The following is a 22,135-nucleotide window of genomic DNA, read 5'->3' on the forward strand; positions in this document are numbered from 1 at the left end:
AGATTGAGAACTGCCCTTTCCTTCTTCCATTGCAGACTCTCAGTACAAATAGCACATTCTTTTGGCCCAGAGGAAAATTCTCGCTGCTTGCATTTTAATAGTTGCACTGCACTGCACTCTGGGAGATTTAAATATGTCAGTAGTTCTATTGTTTAATATTATTAAAACTGCTTACCCTCTTGTAATTCTGCAGATGTCTAAAGATCCTGGAGTACAACAACAAGCTCTGATTTGTTTCATATCCACCTACTATATTTCTTCTTTCTACTGGGGACCACTTGCTAGCTCTGTTTTGAGGGTGATCACAGAGATGCCAGGATACAAAAGGCCTCTGCTACTATCCTGGTGAGTTTTAAGGTATTCATTTACTGATTTTATATGCATTTCTATGGCATTCATTGTCATAGCATTTGTACTTGCATGGGCTTCACTGACTACAAAGACATTTTCAAGTCTATGAGGGAAATGTACAGTTATTTTTCTATGCCAGGTATACTTTTCATGCCTTAATCCATCAATAATCACAAACGGACAAGGAAAAAGAAAAAGAAAAAGATAGACGTAGCTCCTACGCAGAAATAGCACACACAGTGGTCAAAGCTGACTGTGAGTCAGCCAGGCTCTTTTGCTGTTGTTTTTTAGTGTGTTCTAAACTAGGAAGCTTTTCTTATTTAAGGGACAAACCTGATTTCCCAAGGTGCTGAGTACCCATTGAAGTAAATGGGTACTTGGCATATCTGAAAAGCAAGTGAACAGTACATTAAAAGAAAAACCATAGGTATGTCCACATATAGAAAAAACAGGTGCAACACAAACTGCCCCAGCTGGAGGACTATCGGGGCCAGAGCTCTTGTGGGGCTTGCGGGCCTCTGAGCAGATGGCACTGGTGGCCAGGGGATCTGTGCACCCCTGACAATACTTCATGGGAAATCACCATGAGGAAATCTTTGAAAATTTCACCTCATGAGGCTTTGGCTAGGTCTACACTACGGGGGGGTAGGAAGGGGAGGATTTTGACCTAAGATACGCAACTTCAGCTACGCGAACAGTGTAGCTGAAGTTGCGTATTTTAGATCAACTTACCTGGCTGTGAGGACGGCGGCGAGTCGACCACTGCCGCTCCCCCGTCGACTCCGCTTCCGCCTCTCGCTGCGGTGGAGTTTTGGAGTCGACGGCAGAGCGATCGGGGATCGATTTTTATCGTGTCTACACTAGACACAATAAATCGATCCCCGATAGATTGATCGCTACCCGCCGATCCAGCGGGTAGTGAAGACGTGCCCTTTGACTGTGGGAGGGCACAATCGGGCCAATGTCTATACCTGAATGTTTTCTACATGATGGAATATGGTACCATAAGGCCACAGCTTTTGGAACAGAATTCATTTTCTGACCAATTGGAAAAGGCCTGCTGCAAACTGTAATTTGCTAATAGCCAGGCAGGTGGCTTGTTGAGATCACTGGTCCTGACTGGCTGAGAACAGCACAAAACCTATGATTATTGTTACCTCCCACGCTGGCCCACTTTTTTGTCTCATCCACCTACGTCTTGACTTTTAAACTGTAAGCTCCTTAGGGCAGGAATTGTCAACTGTGCATGTACAGCACCTAACCAAACAGAGCCCAGATCTCATTGGCCTCTAGGTACTATCACAATACAAATGTTAAATAGTGATAATAAACACTTAAATTCAGTATTTTTGTTTAATTAAACCAGGGGTCGGCAATGTTCGGCACGCGGCTCGCCAGGGTAAGCACCCTGGCGGGCCGGGCCAGTTTTATTTACCTGCTGATGCGGCAGGTTCGGCCGATCCCGGCCCCCACTGGCCGCGGTTCGCTGTCCTGGACCAATGGGGGCGGCGAGAAGCCACGGCCAGCACATCACTCGCCCACACTGCTTCTTGCCGCCCCCATTGGCCCGGGACGGCGAACCGCAGCCAGCGGGGGCCGCGATTGGCTGAACCTGCAGTGTCAGCAGGTAAATAAAACTGGCCCGGCCCGCCAGGGTGCTTACCCTGGCGAGCCGCGTGCCGAACGTTGCCGCCCCCTGAATTAAACCCTACTTTCCTTGTCCTAAGCACAACATACAATTGCTTATTTACTTTGGAAAATGAAGAACATTTTAAAGAGTAAATTTATTATCCTCTAGAACTACGACTTTTTAAAGAAGCATATGATGATAAAAAGTTGAGAATTATTTGGGCTTAGTACTGGAGTAGCCACAAGTGTACTTCTGAGTTGTCTTTTCATTCAAAAATAGGCAGATCTTTCCTGTTTGCAGCAGTGTTATTCTTTTTACCCCATCATCTACCACAGGCAAATCTAGAGGGGCATTGTTGTTAGAAAGAAGACAGACACGGATCTCTTCTCTCTTTAAAGGCTAGAAGCTCATTCTCTAACCAGGGGAATGAGGTCAGATTTTTAAAGGTCTTTAGCAGCCTACATCAGTTCAGCATTACAATGTTGAGCGCAGCAATGCCCAAATACCTTTAAAAATCTGGGTGTGAGTTACTAGCATCACCTTATGCAGATGCTTGTTCATTTCTGTGGACTACAGGAGAGTTTGAAACAGGACACTGGTCTTGTACTCAAAGTCTGATACAGTAGCACACAATGCTTCTGCCATCTCACAGGGCTGGATAAATATTACACTCTGAATAAATGGGATCAAATCTTCAATAAAGTATAATGATACCCTTTGTCAGTTATGTCAATCCTCCACACTGCAACTGAAGGTTCACTATAATTAGAATTGCAATCAGCATAGTTCAATATATTAAAGCAGTGTTTCCCAAACTTGGGATGCCACTTGTGTAGGGAAAACCCCTGGTGGGCCTGGCCAGTTTGTTTACCTGCCGCGTCCGCAGGTCTGGCCGATCACGGCTCCCACTGGCCGCGGTTTGCTGCTCCAGGCCAATGGGAGCTGCTGGAAGCAGCGGCCAGGTAAACAAACTGGCCCGGCCCACCAGGGGCTTTCCCTACACAAGCGGCGTCCCAAGTTTGGGAAACAATGCATTAAAGCAACTTGGGATTTTTCTTCTACTGCTCTTATAAAGTCTATTTGAGTTTGTCGTAGGCATACTCCACTTTTAAACTAAAAACCCTTTGTTGAAGAAATGCTTTAGCTATGTAGCTTTTGACTCGTAACTATTTTATGTACACTCTGTATACAAGAGATGCTTCTGGTACAAAAAAATTGCTGGCTTTGCAGAAGAAGTGGCTGTTCATGTAAGCTGATGCATTATGCAGCATGTTTCTTTCTAATAAACAGAAATGCCTACCTGGCCAATATGTTACCAGCCTCCTGGTGAAGCCTCACAGAAGGCCTTGTATCTATAGCAACTCAGCTCTCAGTAGACTTAGTTTCCCTCTAGACCGCTCCTTCTACTAAACAAGCCATCAGCAATTTAAAACACTAAATACTGGTACTCTGAGAAACAAGTTCAGCCAATAAGATTGAATAGTACCACATAAATATCAGTAAAGATTATGGGTGAAATCCTGGCACCATTGATTAATAGCAAAACTTCCATTGACTGCAATAGGACCAGGATTTCCCCTATCGGTGTTACTGCTGTTTTCTCCATGGTAAATACATGCAATAAGTATATAAATAATATAGGTTTCAGAGTAGCAGCCGTATATCTATAAATAATATAGATATGCTGAACGCCACTGATATAACTTATCAGCTACACCATTATATAACATCACATTGAGGCCTGAAGGAAAGAGAGGTGTCAATTTTCCAGCCTGAATAATCTGGAGGTATCTCTACCAATGAGATGCTTATATAACCACCCCATTATACCTTTAGGACTGCCCCTAGTGTGGGACCAGAACCTTCACAACGACTCTTGGCGCAGGTGGGAAGATCCCATTCAAAAATGTTAAAGGAAATAAAATAAAACAAGAGGGTGCAGAAACCTGCCACAGGCCCTGCACATGAAGAAGTGTAGAGCATCTTCAATGGGATGAACAGATTGTATGGATTACTGAATTTAGAGATTTTCAGTTGCATCCATGTAAACTGCATAGGCACATAGGTGTGCAAAATATCTAGCATGTGTTTGTGTGCAGGGTTAACATCGGTTAATATGTGCACATGGATAGCCAGGTAAATGCAGGATCTGATTGTGTAATTTACACAGCTACTTTTGAAATGGTTCCTTCAGGTACTTTATCAGCTATTCCAAGCTGTGAGTCCACCTGAACCATCCAGAGGTTCTTTTCAAAACAAACTGGCTGGGTTAAATCCTACACACTGTTCATTTTTATAAAATGGGCTTTTCTTTTATGTCCCTGTGGGAGGGCCATAATATTTGTACTTGTCATTGCCTAGACTAAACTGTGCAGCCAGGCAGCTTTTTGAAGTTATTATTACCTACTGCCTTCAGCACAATTTTGTCAACATCTTGTCCATAAAATCATTTGCCTGAAAATGACTAATTTGTAGGGCTAGCTGAGAAACAAGAATTCCGTTCTGTGAAAAAGTTCAAGGTGTTGGAATTTGTTTTCATTCCACATCAGGATGAAACTGAGACCTTTTGAATTTTTTGGGGCAACAAAACAAGAAAGAGAAAGCTATTTGCCCCAGAATAACCAATGGCCCAGTGGTTAGGGCACTCACCTGGGAGGTAGAACCACGTTCATGTCTTTTCTCTTCCTGATTCAGAGCAGGGAATACAACCCTCATCCCAAGTGAGTGCCCTAAACAACTGGCCATTCTGAGTTCAAGCTCTCTCTCTCTCACCAGAAACTGCCTCCTGGACCTGAGAAACCTTCCCAACGAAAAGTTTAGTCAAACCCAATGTGTCTGTGAAAAGTTTTGGTTTTGACAAATCAGCTTTTTCTGACAAACATTTTGACAAAAAATTTGTGACCACTTTTACTAAATTTGTAACGTTGGGTCTTGTGCTGTTTTTACATCATAGGAGATATTGGAAGCAAGCTCCTGTACCCATGCAATAGCTACAAACGTGTAGAACTCTCCCTCTGCAGAGTTCACACTGCAGGTTTAACCATGTGCTAGGAAAAGTCTATGCAATTCTATCATGTCCCACAGAACTCAATACTACCATTTAGCCTAACAATGAAGTTTTAATTAGCACAAATAATGGTAAATTAGGAGAAGAAGCCATTAGAGAGAGAGGCCTCAGCACACAGAGTAGCATAAAATGGTGCTAACATAACACATACAATGCATGTCTAGCTTTGGCGACAGGGGGCAACTGCCCTGCAACCATCTCCTTTGAGGCACAGATTCTGAAAAGATGGAAGAACTTTGAATCAGTTTTGAGACAATCCAAAATATTTTTTCCAAATTGATCATTACTGTCTCACTATGCTGATTTTTTCAAAGTCAGGATGCAGTGGATCTAAGAATACTGCTGGAAGTGGGAAAGAATGACACCAAAGTATGAGAATAAACAAGAGAAAATAGACTTTAAAGTCCCGTCTGGTGACACCATTAACAAGTTCACAGGCACCATTTCCTCCTTCCTCCCCTGCACCAAGTGTTTCTTCCCAGACAGTGATCCAGACTGCTGATAGCTTTGGCAGGGAGTTTTTACCAGAAATTTTAGCAGGAAACGTTTCATTGTAAGCCTCAGTGTCTTCCCTTGGGCAAGACAGAAGTTATATCTGCCCAACTGAACATAGGAGAATCAAAGTAGCTCAGATTTGCCTGCAACAAAAGGACAAACTTTCAGATCTCTCTCTAGCAATGCTGAGTAAGATAACAGCTGTACTGATTTCTGTGTTTTAAAGCAATAGTATATTAGAGCAATCCTGTTCACAAAATATCCAAGCTATTGGAGTTCTGTTGGGTAATGAAGAATTAGACCTGATTTCACATACTGCAAAACCTAATGTGACATTTCATCAGCTGGATGCAGAAAAGGAGGCCCATTAGTGTACATTAGCAAAAATATTACTGCATTCCTATAAGCCAGTTTAATGGGAAAAGAAGCCTGCGGGAAACGGTAATTTTAACATGAAAGAACTAGCCAGATATCAAGCATAAATAAAGAGTTTTCTTTCTTGAAGGAAGTCCAGTGTCACAAGTCAAGGAATAGAAAAACTGAGACAGACTCAGGAGTCTGTCACCAGTTCCAATAAGGGTTGAGGCTGCCCAGCTCCTGTGCTGTTTTGAAGAATTAAAAGAAAAATGTATCTACAGACCTGTTGATGAATGACCTAGATGAGACTCTTAGAAAGTTATTCTGATTAGATGGTTCCTGTTGATGAATGACCTAGATGAGACTCTTAGAAAGTTATTCTGATTAGATGGTTCACCAGCTCATCTCTTTTTCTTCTGCTGCTAGGAGCTTTAAACATAAGGCTGTAATAGTTATCACGGACAGAGGAGAGAAACAGTGTTTTGGTTGTGAAAGTTTTTTTTCCCCCCAATCACAGGAAATTTCATTTGATATGTTTTATGCACTTTTATGTTTCTTTGAGCCAGGAGAAATGTCCTGACCCCATTGATATTGGCAGTTTTTTCTTGATCTCTCTGTCCTTCTTACCCAAGACAAAACAGATGGTGGACAGCTGAATGGTTTTGTTTTTCATGTAGTGCTACATTGCATCAGTCAGATATTTTGACTAACTATTCGAATCAATAATGTGTATAGTCTACACAGCTGCCCTGAAACTTTAGGAACAACAGACATTTGCATTGAACACAAATGGACTGAGAGTTTGGGATCTGGATGTTCTCTGCACTTTTACTACTTTTTCATTTTTCCTGTTTCATTAGAGCCAATATGTCATACTCTGGGTGATTTCAGAATACGTAATGAAATGCATCATTTCATCCAGTTATTCTCTGTAATGTAAATTTGTTAAAAAGCAATGAATGGCTTGTTTAAATACACTACCTCCTGTAAGACTGTAGAAAAAATTAGGGGTGGCACCAAACAACCACCACATTACACATAAATTGCTTACAGGATGTTCTTAACAAAACTAATCAACAAAATCAGCAGGCCATATAATAAGGGTAGGTGCAGAAATATTTTCTGGGTGAGGCAAGTATGTTTTACTGTGGTATTGCCACATGTTCAACAATTTCATTCTTTTGGAAGGCTACTTAGCAGCCATGGACCAGAGAGATTATCAAGAGCACTTTGTGCACTCATTGTCTCCATGTGTTCATCCTCCTTTTCCTTATCTTAGTCAAAATAAAAAAATGTTGAAAAAGATCCATCACCACTCTGAGTTTATCTTCTCCATTCTATAAAACTGGTTTTGAATGCTGAATCAACAAGCCATAAATGGGTAATTTTTTCAGGTAACTGGAAGTATTAAAATATGAAATTTATTTTGGATACCTGGTGTGTTAGGTATTTCCATCTCACAGACCCTTCTGATTACTTAAGAATGCAATCCTACTACCATGGAATAAGGTATTATGCAATGTGAGGGGGGCAGAGATGGGTCCTAATTTAATATAATTTATGCCAGTTAAGACTGATTTTTATATTTAAAAATATCACATCCTAAGTTTGAGAATATTTTTTATACCATAAATATAGACATACAGGGTCTCTATTCATAAACTAAAAAGTTTATTTTACATTTAAACAAAAAGTAAAACATACCAATGTTTTTATATGTCCACTATGTACAGTGTATAATTCTACAGTTTCTCATTTTATGATCAATTAATAATTTGAACAATCACCGATTCTGTTTTCAGCCCATCCTTCTTATAGAATATTGGATTAGTGAGTATAGGATTTATGGTTTCACAATTTTTTAAATTAAGAATTAAAGTAGAATTAGCATTGTAAAGAATAAGCACTATAAAGCTAAAAATAAATCTGTCTGAAACGCATGAAAAAATGTGTTTTGTTGCTCAGAATTTGACAACTAAATTCTCATCTAGCTTTTTAGATCATTAACACTATTCAAGGTAAAGTACTCCAACTCAGAAGAAGCTTTTGGCATCGTGTGTAGGAAACCAAACTCTAAAAAATACAGACCCATTTTTAAAAAGTACATTATTCTACATTTTTTATTATGACATGATCCATTATTTCTAACATACATGAGATGTGAGTATATTTTTACTCTTTCTAACTTAGTTCTCCCTGTCCCCTCACACTGCAATATGAATGGACTATTTTCTTGACAGATGACTCCCCCAATCTATATTTTACCAGGTTGGGCAAAAACAGGCCTACTCTGTCAACTGCGTCATTCCTTTGACAGCTGATTACCAGTGGTGGTGGTATTCTTCATTTTACTCTCTACTCTGTCCTCTAGCACCAGATTGAACAACTATAGCCTCAAGCTTTATTTGGCAGCTCCAGTATATAGAGGACAACATCTAGAATGTATGTCAGAAATAAAATAAACCACCTCCTTTTAACAATTTTAGTATGCACTTGTGTCTATATAAATCTCTTCCATGAGGACAGGTTCTGAATAAATTTAATTGTAAGGGCTAAATTGAGCATTTAGGCAATGGGGTCCCCCATCCTTGAGGCACAGTTTTTCCAGAGCTCCCCTTTTCCAGTGGAGGAGGGGAGTATGCTGTGTCAGCCCTCGTGGGGCTCAGCATTTTGTACAGCCAGCTCTGCTGATCAGTAGAAGGTGGGGTAAAATAGCTCTGGCTCAGTCCACTTCCCATCCCCTCACTCATGGGGAGGCAGTGGAGACACAACTCTTGACCTTGAAGGGTGAAGAGGGAACTTTATCCTCCATGCTGACACTCAGGGGCACAATCTAGCCATAACTTGTTTTTTTTTTTAAATACAAAAGTGCAATACTTAAATACTCAAGCTACAGCAGAAGAGGTGGAACAAGAACAGAAATGGGGAATCACATCAGAGAAAAGGGGAGAGCTGTCCAGCACAGGAAAAAAGAATCACGCCCACCCCATTATCTGATGGGAGGAGCCATAGGGAAGAATTGAAAAATATGTAGAAGGGAAAAAAAGACCGCAATCTCTCCAAAATGTGATGCAAAAGGTGAGGCTCTGTGGTACAGACAAATATCCACTAGGAACAAGGGTTAGATCATCCAGTGTATTTTCACTTGTGACTATGCAAGGTATCCTACTATAGTTTTAATTAATTACACTGTAATTGAATTTCTCTGAAGAACCAAGCGTTAGCCAGGCAGCCTATATCAGAGAGCATTCCATGTAGGGATTGATCCAAAGCTTATGGAAATCAATGGAAATACTCCTTGATATCAACGGGCTTTGTATAAGGCCCTTATTGAACAGAGCCTACTGAATGATAGTTATGAAACAATACCATATTTACGTGTGCATAGATTCATAGATGAAGGTCGAAAGCAACTGAAAATGAGGAACAACAAAGTTTTCCCATTTTTGTTCTGATTTGACTTGGCCATGTATTTCTCTGTGGCCTATAGATGCCCTATGATCACTTGGATATTGTGACAAGTAAATTCTTGTGTGCTTGCCAAACTGGGTGCAGGTAGTCCAGGAAGCCTATAGGGGAAGGGGGCCAGTTAATTTATTTTCTTCCGTTGGGAGGGGGCTAGTCAAAGGGAATCAATGTGTTTTGTCTCTGCCTCATCCAAATAAAAGGGTTAGTCCATCATTACAGTGAGGTGAACACCACAAGATTTTAGAGAGACAGTGTGGGTGAGTTAATATCTTTTATTGGACCATCTTTTGTGGGCGAAAGAGATGACCTTTGAGCTTACACAGCGCTCTTCCTCAGATCTGGGAAAGGTACTCAGGAGATTTTAGAACATGCTTCAGGCTTAGTCTGTAATTCACTAATGCTGAAAATCCCACTCACTAAAACCACTATTGAGTCAATGCAACATAGTTGTAGGCAGAGAAGAGGAAAAGAAAACCAATATGTTACTTTTACACGAGCTGCTCTTCCTATTCCTTAAAGAATTAAGCAAAACAAGAAAAAACAAACTTGACTAATGGAACAGTCTCTAAAATGTTGAGGACAGTTCAACTCCCACATGCCATTTAAACTAGCATTGGCCTAATCCTCATCTGCACTCCAGTTACTTTCTGACTGCAACTCAGGGCAACTCCACATATTTCAAACTTTTTTTGGTGTGTTTTTTTCTTTTTATAGAAAGGGCTTTAAAATACTCCCCACAAAAACTGCTTTCATGAAGCGATGAGCTGCTCTGAGCAGAATACAGAAGCTGTTTTGGAGGAAGGAGAAAACAGGATATGGGAGAGCAGAGTAACGGTGAGGGGGGCGGGGGAAGAGCTGGTTTGAGCAAGAGACATGTGCAGCAGAGGCAGGGAAGCATGAACAAGATGTATGGTCGAGCCTATTGGGGTATTTTTCCAAAAGGCACTTCCTTTCACCACGGATTTCAGAAGGCTAATACGATGATATTGTTAATATTACTGATGTGGGGTTGCTGCCACATTCTCCTTTGGAGAACACGTTGAACCAAAGTCTGTTTTGCTCATTCCTGGTTGCTGTCCAAGAGGAAGTTAATAATCTCATGGCATTGGTCAAAAAAAAAAAGAGAGGGGATAAGACCCCAAGCAATGTTCCAGCATTCCCACTCTCAGTACGACAGGCTCTATTGTTCAAGTCAGTGCATGAGATATTGATTACTGCAATATGGCGGTTCCACTGTCTACAAAATCCCATTGTCTACAAAACTATGGCACTACCAGTATTTTTGTAATGCCTTGATATAGGTGGCATTATATAAAACCAAATTGTAATGTATTCCAAATTATATTAGGAAGAAATCTGCTGACAAGATTTAGAGAGAAACTTCAGTAATAAAAGAAAAACAGAAGCAGTTTATATTTCTGATTAAAAAAAAAATCAGTGAAACAAATGTAGGTTTTTTATGACCCAGTTCAGTGTTTAAAGCTAGGGTGACCAGACAGCAAGTGTGAAAAATTGGGACAGGGGGTGGAGGGTAATAGGAGCCTATATAAGAAAAAGACCCCAAAATCAGGACTGACCCTATAAAATCAGGACATCTGGTCACCCTATTTAAAGCTGTCAGTTTTATCCTCATTGTAAGCAGACAACTATAGTTCACATCTGAACACCTACTTTATTTACTTAGCTATGCTGCATTTAACCTTACATCCTGTCTGCTGGGTGCATCCGGCTCCATGGATCTCCATGCAGCAAAGCCTTCGCATAAGGTGGGGGAGCTACTTTCCACAGGCCAAAAAACAGGAAATTTGATGACATTGTTCAGTGAGCAGACGTCAGCAGAGAGTGATACAAAGAGTAAACAACTTCCTAGCAGCAGCAGACAAATGGCCCGGAACTACTGGAATCCTGTGATGTCTGGTGTGTTTTGCATGAAAATTTGTGTCTCAGTGATATAAAGCTAGATCCTCAGCTGGTGTAAACTGGAGCAGATCCACTAAAATCATTGACGCTGGAGGAGCCAGCCCCCAAATATTTAAATTTAAACAAATACATTTCATTTGAATAGAAAGTGATTTAATTGTAAATTCCAATCAGTGCAGGTATAGCAATGCCAGGAATGTAGGTTTCATTTCAATATGCTCACATCATATAGTGTCAATCTTAAAATACATGATAGTAAAATATTTTAATATCAAACAAGACCAGCACTTTGACTGTGGGATAGTGCAGCAGGTCAGAACCATTCATCTCTGGATTCCAATGTTTGTTTTGTAAAATCTGCTTGAATATCTTTCAGCTGTAGGCAAATGACAGATAGGCCCTGAAAAAAAAAAATCTGTTAACTAGACGTTGGGATGACTCAAATCCAGGTTCTGCTACGCAGGCAGATGCAATACATAGGACAGAATTTTTGTTCCAATGGAATGCCAGGCTGCAATTGTCAAAGCAGCTTAGACAACGCATAACTTTAAAGAGTAAAAATTGAGCATAAAGACAGAGCTTTATTCCTGCTTCCCAAGCGTCATGTTTCAATAAAAGGTGCCCCGCCCCTGAACAAAGGCAGCATCCTCCTGTCTCTTCCTTTACCCTGCAAAACATGCTAATGGTTGATAAAGAGGTTGCTGGATCTAGTCCTTTCTTCTGCCTTCTGAGCTACCACTGAGCTGTATCTGCCCAACAAATATAGAGAATTAGATCTTCTTTTTAAACAGGCAGAAGAAGTGATTGACTATTTGTTATAATATTTAATCTGTCAAACTGATACAGACCTGGAAGCTATGATCTCTTTGGGAATCTCAGAGCAAACACCTAGGGACCTTTCCCAAAAGGCTAAGAATTCAATGAGTACAATTTCAGGGCTCTCCTGTCATCTAGGTATTCCTTTTAGCCAGTGCTGACGAGAATGGGGAAAAGGACCCTCCCCAAACATCTGTAACTGTTGCAAAATGTAGGGGCAGTGAACACAGTGTACCAGGGCCCTAAATTTCTCTCAACGGGCCTGCTCATAGCCACAATCTAAGGAGAACAAACGCTTAATTAAGATGAAAATCAGCAGTTAAATTTGGAACAGTCCAGAAAAGCATCTTACTTTTAATAACAGAAAAGGGAACAATAGGAAAGAGCCAGATGCTCTTCAGATCTCCTGGCCAAACTCTTCCTCCGCTGAGAGAGGGAAAATGTAATATAGCATCTAGGGAGAAAGACAGTGCAATAGCCATGTCAACACTGCAAGGCAAGGCAAACACTTTGGGCCCAAAGCATCTTTGATCAAAGTCTATTGAAGTCACTAGAGTTACTTCTTCTTAATGCTGGCAAGCAGGTACAGGACAACAAATGGCTAGACAATAAGAACACCCAAAGACCAACATATGCCTGCCCCTTCATAAATAAATAAATACATACATAAATACAAATTGCCACTCATCCCTTACCCTCTCCCCCCTCCGGAATTATCCTATTTCCATTAATTTGTGGTTTCAATGGAGTTACACCACCAACAAAAATAGACGTTTTGCCTGTTTAAGAGGGAGGGAAGATTATGCCCCCCACCCACTTCTACAATCCAACACACCAGGATAGGAAGATACACTATGAGTTCATGGCTCCATCTGAATTTTGAAGCTGGGGCAGGATGTGGGGGAAGCTGTAGAAGATTGCTCTCCTGCAGAGCATCTGGATACCTATTTGGTATTCAGATCTGGAATGAACATAATAGTTCAAGCACAATTCAGTCTTGCTAGCTCTTCTCCCTAGCTGCTATGTAGCTATTAGGGGAAGCAACCAACAGTAAGGAGAATGGGGGCACCAGGGAAGCTTCACAGAAGTATTTGGAAATGTGCTGGCTTGGGGGCCAAGTTAGAAGACCTCTGATGACAATGTATTTTCTAACCAGATCGCAGATGTTTAAGCTTCCTCACACCATCCAACCTGCTCTGGAGGTAGTTTAATTTCTATACTCATTCAAGTCTTAGGGCTCGTCTACACTACACAGTTTTGTTGACAAAACAGTAGAGGTGTACACACTAAAATGCTCCTTCTGATGACGAAACTGTCCTGCTTTGTTGACAAAATAAAAAAACCTTGACAAGAGGTGTAGAGTTTTTGCAGCAAAGTTATATCGACAAAGTGTCAGTGTAGACACCATGCTTGCTTATGTTGCTGTAAATGGCCTCCAGGAGGTGTCCCATAATGCCCATACTGAACACTCTGGTCAACAGTTCGAACTCTGCTGCCCTGCACCCAGGAATCTAGCCCTCCCACATTAAAGGCCCAGGAATTTTTGAAGTTCCACTTCCTGTTTGCTCGTTGTGGACAGCTCATATCACATCTTCCCAGCTGACCATGGCGGCTCCACACAGCAAACACACTCTGCTTGGAGCACACCTGAGTTGTTGGATCTGCTGGCACTGTGGGGAGAGAAGGATGTGCAGTCCCAGCTCCGCTCCAGCCGTAGGAACTTAGATACCTACGATCAGATTTCTCATGGCATGTTGGAGAAGGGCTATGAATGGAGGACACATGAGTGCTGTGCAAAGATAAAGGAGCTGAGGTAGGCATACCAGAAGACATGAGAGGCAAACTGTTGCTCTGGTGCTACGCCGAAGACCTGCTGCTTCTATAAGGAGCTGGACGCTATCCACAGCAGCGACCCCACCTCCACCGCCAAGAACCCCGTGGATACTTCTGCAAGGCTGGAGACGACAGACAGTGGACTCAAGCCTGAGGACAAAGTTATGGATGAGGAAGTCAAGTTGTAGGATGATGTAGAGCACACAACAGGGTCGTCCAGTGGCACAGCGAGTCAGGACCTTTTTTCCACTCCGAAGGGGTCTAGCCAGTCTCTGGCACTCATGATGCAGGAGAGGAAAGCCCTGGTAAGCGATCTTTTTGAGTTGATGCTGCTCAGTTATGAGGCAGAGCTGTCCTTTGCTCTGTATATTGCAGAAGTGGGTGAAGGGATTGAAATGTACAAGATTAGCTGTGTTTGTGTGTGCTCCACATTTCCCTGTGCAGCTAAGTGGTGCAGCGGAACAGTGTGTTAATGCACACCGAGATTTCACAGGAATCCTTCAGAGAGATTTCTAGGAAACTTTCCTGCGGGTACTCGCAAATCCTCTGCCGAAGGTTCCTTGGAAGAGATGCTTTGTTCCTCCCCCTATTGTAGGAAACTTTCCTGCACCAGTCGTCCACCGTTTGCCATCCCAGACCTGCAGAACAATGCGATCCCTCCACTCAGTGCTTGTTTCCCGAGCCCAAAAGCAACGATCCACCATGTTCAGATGCTCCATGAATGACAATAGTAATCTGGTGGTGTTTCTTTCCAGGGCACACAGCAGGTCAGGTAACTCTGATTCCTGTTCAGATTGGGATTTCATGATATACTGCACGACCAGCCACCATGTGTTCATAACAGTGGCCACAACAGTAGAAAGCAGTGCAGGATCCATCCTTTCAGACAGAGATGGCGAGCACACAGTAAACACGGGCCATAGAAAAATGCCACGAAACACAGTCAGAAGCTCATGGAATGACGGACAGAAAAAACTGCATCATGGGACACTGAGCCTGCACCCATGATGCACTGCGATCCACTCTACCTTCCCACAACTCCTAGCTGCAGAAGGTGGCAAGTAGCACAGTGCGATAACTACCCATAGTGCACTGCTCTCACTGTCAATGCTAGAGCAGCGTTTCTCAAATGCGGTCACCGTGTGCACATGCAGCCACAGCCTCCTGGGGGGTGATTGGGGGGGGGGGAACAAAGCAGTGGCCCCTCCTCAGGGGCGACCAGGAGTGGTTGGACCCTGCCCCCCTCTGGAGAGACACAAGCTGGAGGAACAGGCAGCCAGTGAGTTCCCCACCTTCCCGGGGGCAGTGGGATCGGGCGTCAGCCCTCGGCTGACAGGCTCCAGCCATGGGGCTTTGGGCTCTGTCCCCTGGGTGTGGGGCTTCAGGCTCCATTCCCTGGATGCATTGTGATGGGCTCTGGCCCAAATCTCATCCCCCATCACCTCTGCCCTCCTGCTGCCTCCCCCAGTGCCCGCATCACCCCGCCCCTGCTGTCTCTATATCTACCTCCCCATACAGGGCTTAATTTGTCTGCGGGGCTTGCCGGGGCTAAGTCTGTGGTGACAAGTGATATTTGTTTGTTAATATCACTTTTCACATCACACTCACTAGCTAGCAAGTCTTTAAAAAAGCTACCCAAAAAAGCAAAAGAAACAATAAGAAAAATGACAAGCACCTTATTTGTGTTTCTATTCTGTTTAGGTCCAATAACGAATAGAGACAACTGTACACTATTTTTATTATTGAGTCTGCAAAAAAATCCCTACTTAGATAGATTACAGTGTATCTGTGCATATTTATTTGTTTTTCCTAAAGTTAATTAAGTATTTTAGGAAAAATTGTCAGAGTGCCCACCAGCAAGAGTTGGTGGCTGCACTCTGAGGCCACCAAAAATTTTGTTGTGAGAACCTTGTGCTAGAGCACCAACTGTGGACGCATCATGCCGACAGAAAAAGCGTTATGTGAACCTGCACAAGTGATGTAATTATAACGTTGTTTGATTGTGGGCATAACTTGTGTTGACAATACTCTGTAGCGTAGACAAGGTCTTAGCTTCTCTGCTGAGTCTGCTAACAAGGTTGCTATTTCATGCTAACCAAGGTAGAAGTTTGATGGTACAGGGCAATAATTTACTATGAATCAGAACAAGCACCTCCAACTCATTTTATATTGAGCACTGAATAGTCATCAAATAGAAAAAAGTTTTGGCTACTACTGAGCTGGGTCAGATCTGAAGAGGACCTAGAAGCGTAAGTGAGAGAAGATTCAGGCTTTCTGTTTTCATATTTTCCCGCAGTCATACCCATGTGTTAGTTTTTAACAGCAATAATAGCATCACCGATTTTTAAAAAAATCCCTGAATTTAACACAAGCCTCATATATAAAGCTGGAAATGCCAGGCATGTTGTTGTTGTGTTTATGTTTTTTCCAATTTTATTGAAAATGCAAGAATTCTCCCATATTTAAGGGTGGGTAATAAAGTCTGTGTGGACTATGTAACAAAAAGCCCAGATTAGTTCCACTGGTGGAGCTAAATCTTAAGTATGACATGGACATCTGTATGTATAAACATAACATTCTCAAGGCCAAAATCCTCTGATGGTATAAATCAGTGGTTCTCAAACTGTGGGTCGGGACCCCAAAGTGGGTCGTGACCCCATTTTAATGGGGTTGCCATGACCAGCATTAGACTTGCTGGGACCGAGGGCTGGGCCTGAGCTCCACCCCAACCTGGGGCAAGGGGATCGGACTGCAGCACCATCTCCCCAGACCTGGGGAGGCAGGGCTTGGCCTGAGGTCCCTATCCCACCCCCTCCAGGGCGGCAGGGCTCAGGCTCCGACACCCCCCCACACACACACACACACCCCAGGGGTCATGTCGTAACTTTATTGTCAGACAGGGAGTGGCAGTGCAATGAAGTTTGAGAACCCCTGGTATAAATTACCATAGCTCCACTAAAGTCTACTGAGTTCTATCCGTTTACATCAAATATGGATTTAGCCCTCATTTATTTTTTTGAGTATAACAAAGAAAGAGTACTCTAAATTAAGGGCATGCTCTCATGACACGTTGAGTGCCCTAAACCCTCCTTTCACTTTGGTGGCATCATAAAATTCCAAAAAATATTGCTAGCTGACTTTCCAATAATAAGCAGATTATCCTGGAGAAACTCCAAAATATTTACCGGAGAATAATATTCATGTGGATGTGTCAACGAGTCTAATAAGTTAACTTGTTATGTCAGAAGTCTTGCTTTTTGCAAAACTTTTGTATCTGCCATCTTATCACCATTCTTTGCTAGCATTGTCCTTTTATTTTCAGGCCTTTAAGCCCTGGTGTTTTAGTATATGGATAGAGAAAGAAGTTGTGCTCTAATCTGATGGCTTTCTAAAACTACTGGATTTTATCTATATGTGTGTATTTATTTAGGGCCTTCAATTGTCACTTAGCAACCACCAAACTCTAATTTATTTCAATGGCAGTTAAACATGGTGACTACAGGCAGCCAGTGTATCGCCTTAAATATGAGGGAAGCTGCTGAATCCTATTGTTTGACAGCACAAAGGTCAGCATAGTAAAGGAAGGGTGGGTGGCTGGGTTGACCAATGTGTTGATAAGGGTTTACTCTCTCTTATTTTTAATATATTTCTTGTCAGAACTATTATGAGGAACCTTCCTTCCCCTACCTCCCCTCTTTACATTTCTGCAAACTGAACCTTTATAGAAGCATCTCAGTTGAAGGAGTGGAGATAGCTATAATCGGAGGAAAGTTCCTGGAAAACGGCTTTCAAATTTTCCCTTCCACTTTAAAAAAATAAAATAAAATAAAAACAGCCATCCTTTCTTGAGCACTTGTATTGCAGATGTTGCGATCCAGTGGTGGGAGCAGAGGGAATTGTGCCAAGGTTCTATTCCTGGCTCTGACAGTTACTTGTTTTGTGACCTTGAGCATGTCACTCAACCATTTTGAGCCTCAGACTAATACCTGTAAAATGGTGGGAACACACACATACCCACATACACCAGTGTTGTGAGGCTGATTTAATGTTTCTAAGGCACTTTGAAATCCTTGGCTGGAAGATGCAATATAAAATGAAAAGCACATGGTCAAGCATTTTCCAATTTTCTATACAATAGCAGAGCAGTGAGATACACGTTGCAAACAAGATTGCTATATCTCCCCACATCATATTTCCAAATAGGCTATTATGGAGTCCTCTTTTCTAATTTATTATATAGAGATGTTTGTCATTCTCACTTATATTATTTTGAACATTTTATATACAAATATTTTATTTCATTGATTATTCTGAAATCTTTACAGGTTTCATTGCTTGTCCATGTAATGGATTTAAATAATCAAAGAGAATCTAAGATGACGTTTCATAAAGCCATTCAGCAATCTGGAGGAAAATGAATATTTTGTGTCCTATTTTTTTTTTAATGACATTAGATTAGCAAACTGGCCAAAACCAAAAATCTTATCTTTATCATCGTAAAAACAAATTAAAAAGGAAAAGAATGTTTTCTGATGTTTAAAAAAAAAAAAAAAAGTGCTTGTCTGGAAAAAAAAAATCGAAAGCTCCAAAGATTAGATGCACCTACTACTAGCTCATCTACAAAGGGGAATGTGTTTCTTATGGGATCACTACACAGTAGTAAGCTTTGTTTCCATAGAGATTTTGACATATGGCCGAAGTTAGACCTTAAATTAGAATATTCCTCTTTGAATTGAGAAATGATCTTTTTGTGTAAATGAATAGTGTATTCAATGGGAATAAAGCTTCTGCTATTGCATAGTTCATCTTATCTACTGATGTCATTTCCTCTTTCTTGCTTCTGTAATGATTAATAATCACCGTATAGCCAAAGAGGTCATCAAATAAGAATGTATACTTTGAAATACTTCATTTCAGAAGTACTTGGAAATGTTGAAAACAATGCAGTGTATTTCTACTGGCTGGGTGGATAGAATTGCCTATTAGGAGATAATTGTAGGTTATCTGAAGGTGGGGATGGAAACATCTAGCTAAATGGGGAAAATTACCCCAGATTACGAGAGGAATGCAGAAACTGAAGAAGGAAAGGAGGGAATGGAAAACCATTCATGAAACAACAAAGCTTACATTTCATAATCAACGAACAATCACGAACCCTGTAACAGTGTAAATGTAATCAAAGGATCACACAAAATAATGCACACTCGTTTTTACGGGCGTTAAGGAGAGACCTGATGCAATTCTTGAGAAGATTCTTCTTGGTCTAAACTGATTCTTAAGAGTGACTACTTTGTTCCTTCCAGTGCAAGAATGCTACCTAGGTAGCAAAATTTCAAACAGCCAAATATAGAAGGCAAAGTCATCTTATAAAGAGAAGCAGAACTTCTAGAATGTTGGGAAGTCTGTCTTGTGATGAGTACTATGAGTGACAGATCTGCAGCTGTCTCCATTTCCTATGAGGAAAGACAACTGCACACACGTGTGTGTGAGAAAATGTATTCCCATTTCTTGAGGTGTTTTATATTCAATTCATGGATTTAACAAACTTTTGCTTATTAAATTATTGTTAATGAATCCAAATAATCTTAAAGGCTGGAGAGTAATTTTAATCCCTCAAAACATATAGGCCAAATCTTCAAATCTGTGCCAAATTTAGGATTTGTCTACACTACGTGAATAGCGTAGCTGAAGTCGCCGTACTTAGATCTACTTACCGTGGTGTCTTCACCGCGGTAAGTCGACAGCTGACGCTCTCCCATTGACTCCGCTTGCGGTCCCCATTCTGGTGGAGTACTGGAGTCGACGGGAGAGCGTTCAGCGGTCGATTTATGTCAGCTGACTCGGGCTAGCAGGACCTGAGCTATGGGTCTGTAAAATTGAAGCATTGAAGTTTGGGCTCGGGCATACCCAGGGAGATAGACTCAGATTGACTCAGGTCTACTGTGACAGGCATGCTACCGGTCATTCAAAGATCTAGGTGACTGTGTGTCTCAGTACAGTTTCCTCATGGATACATTTAAGGCTAGATACTCAGCCATTGAGCTACTTCGATTTTCACAGGATGAGAATCTGGCCTGTATACTTTATCAAAATTGGCACACTTGGCAATCAACACCAAGATGCCTAAAATTAAATGGTTCTGTGGACTAAACTACCCTCATCCTTAGAGGCTACTTCTCCCAAAAGGGTGCAAAGCTTGTTGACAGGGAAATGTGTTGAAAAGATTGCCTGGCTGAGGCCTATGTAGTTCCTGTTCTGTTGATAAATAAAAGACTTCTGTTACCAGTGCTGTCAGTCTCGTATCCTTGAACAGAACAAGCACTAAAATCACTTTAGAAGGAAAACTGTGTTTTCTTCACAAATATTCAATACTCATTATTCAAGCCTTAATAGAATGACAGTGCTAAGATAGCAAGTAAATATAACAACTATAAATGAAAAACTACGTTTATTTTTCAAATGGATCGTCAAGAATATGATGATATCCTTAGCTTCTTAAATGTACTATATTCACCGTAAAGGCTATCATGCCACATTGCACAACGTTTTTACGAGGAGTTAAGACAGGGGTGGGCAAACTATGGCCCACGGGCCACATCTGGCCCGCCAGCCAATTTAATCCGGCCCTTGAGCTCCCACTGAGGAGCAGAGTCTGGGCTTGCCCTTCTCCTATGCTCCAGCTGTCCCCCCTCCACTCCTACGTTTAGGGGCAGCCAGGGGGCTCTGCATGCTTCCCCCACCCCAAGCGTACTCCCCCCAGCTCCTGTTGGCCGGGAACTGCAGCCAATGGATGTTACATAGGCAAAACCTGCGGACAGGGCAGCACGCAGAGCCGCCTGGCCATGCCTCCGCGTAGGACCCAGAGGGGACACATGCTGCTGCTTCTGGGAGCTGCTTGAGGTAAACGCCACCTGGAACCTCCACCCCTGACCCCGTCCCGTGCCCTAACCCCCTGTCCCAGCCCTGATACCCCTCTCACCCTCCGAACCCCTTGGTCCCAGCCTGGAGTACCTCTCCTGCACCCCAAACACCTCATCCCCAGCCCCACCCCAGAACCCACACCCCCAGCCAGAGCCCTCACCCCCTCCTGCACCACAACCCCAATTTCATGAGCATTCATAGCCAGCCATACAATTTCCATACCCAGATGTGGCCTTTGGGCCAAAAAGTTTGCCCACCCGTGAGTTAAGAGATGTATTTCTTGAAGTCACTATCAACTAAACACAGTTATTTTGACTCTGGAAATTCCAAAACCTGTATAAAATGCTATGTTAAAATTTAATTCTAAGAGAGAGACAAGACGTAAGGGCACAGTAGAATGAAGAAACCTAAGTTGCTGCCTTCAACTCTGGTTGGAGAGGAACTCCCAAAGGAATCAATGCCAGAACGTGACAGTAGCTGGGAGTTCTCAATACGAGTAAACAGTGAAAAATTCTGAGTGAGATATAATTTCAAAATAATAATGCAGAATATTTTTGAATAAGCAACACATCACTAAGCTTTCTAGGTTTAGGATGTCTCTGAACACAGGACTATTATATAGACTTCTTCTCAACTCTCAAATATATTAGACCCTACCACCAGGAAATTCTTTACACTACTCAGAACATGGAAGTGCTATGCTGTAAAATGCTCAGATAGGGCCTTCTAAATAAAGGTTAGAGGAAATTCAGTGTTTTCTTTTAATAACTTGATTCCACTTTCTCCCCACAGTTGTTCTGTCTTCTTTCCCAAGTCCTCATCAGTATTACCAATTTTAGAGATTTTCTAACGAGTGTCATGGCATTAGACTTTTTCTTCTGAAAGCCCCAGCTTGTGGAGTCGTGGGTTTACATGAGGCTATCAGTTTTCATTTAAAAAAGGAAATAAGTTTCTAACCCTCATGGTTGCAGAAAAAAAGCTAAAAAATTTGAATAATAAAAGGCTCAAAACCCAGAAGACAAACAGAAAGAATCCAAAATTGGGTTGTTGTTGTTTTTTTAAAACTCATTAGCCTCAAGCCTATCCCATGACTTTTTGTGGTCTGTGACGAACTGGGACTGTTCTTAATGTTTCCTCTGAATAATGGGTGGGTGCCTCAGTTTCCCCTATGCATTTCTTAAGTCTCTAGTGGGGGGAGATTGTTGCAGAGCAAAGGGCCAGTGTGCATAAATGGCTGGCACTCTGTCTCCGGGCAACTAATGGCCGGGGCCCTTTCC

At 42.0% G+C, this 22,135-nt stretch overlaps 1 protein-coding gene across 7 annotated transcripts in view; it reads right to left on the reverse strand.

Annotated features, from left to right (window-relative positions):
* Positions 1 to 22,135, reverse strand: part of PDE8A (phosphodiesterase 8A) — a 258,360-nt gene that overhangs the window by 74,975 nt on the left and 161,250 nt on the right. The window contains exon 1 of one of the 7 annotated variants that reach the window (XM_054042372.1): positions 12,457 to 12,477. The exons of the other annotated variants lie outside the window; for them this stretch is intronic. The gene's annotated coding sequence lies outside the window, so the exon portion shown is untranslated. Of the gene's footprint in view, positions 1 to 12,456; positions 12,478 to 22,135 lie in introns of those variants that run through there. 7 annotated transcript variants of the gene reach the window in all.

This window comes from Malaclemys terrapin, chromosome 10, assembly GCF_027887155.1.
Source record: "Malaclemys terrapin pileata isolate rMalTer1 chromosome 10, rMalTer1.hap1, whole genome shotgun sequence".
NCBI classification, from domain to species: domain Eukaryota; kingdom Metazoa; phylum Chordata; order Testudines; family Emydidae; genus Malaclemys; species Malaclemys terrapin.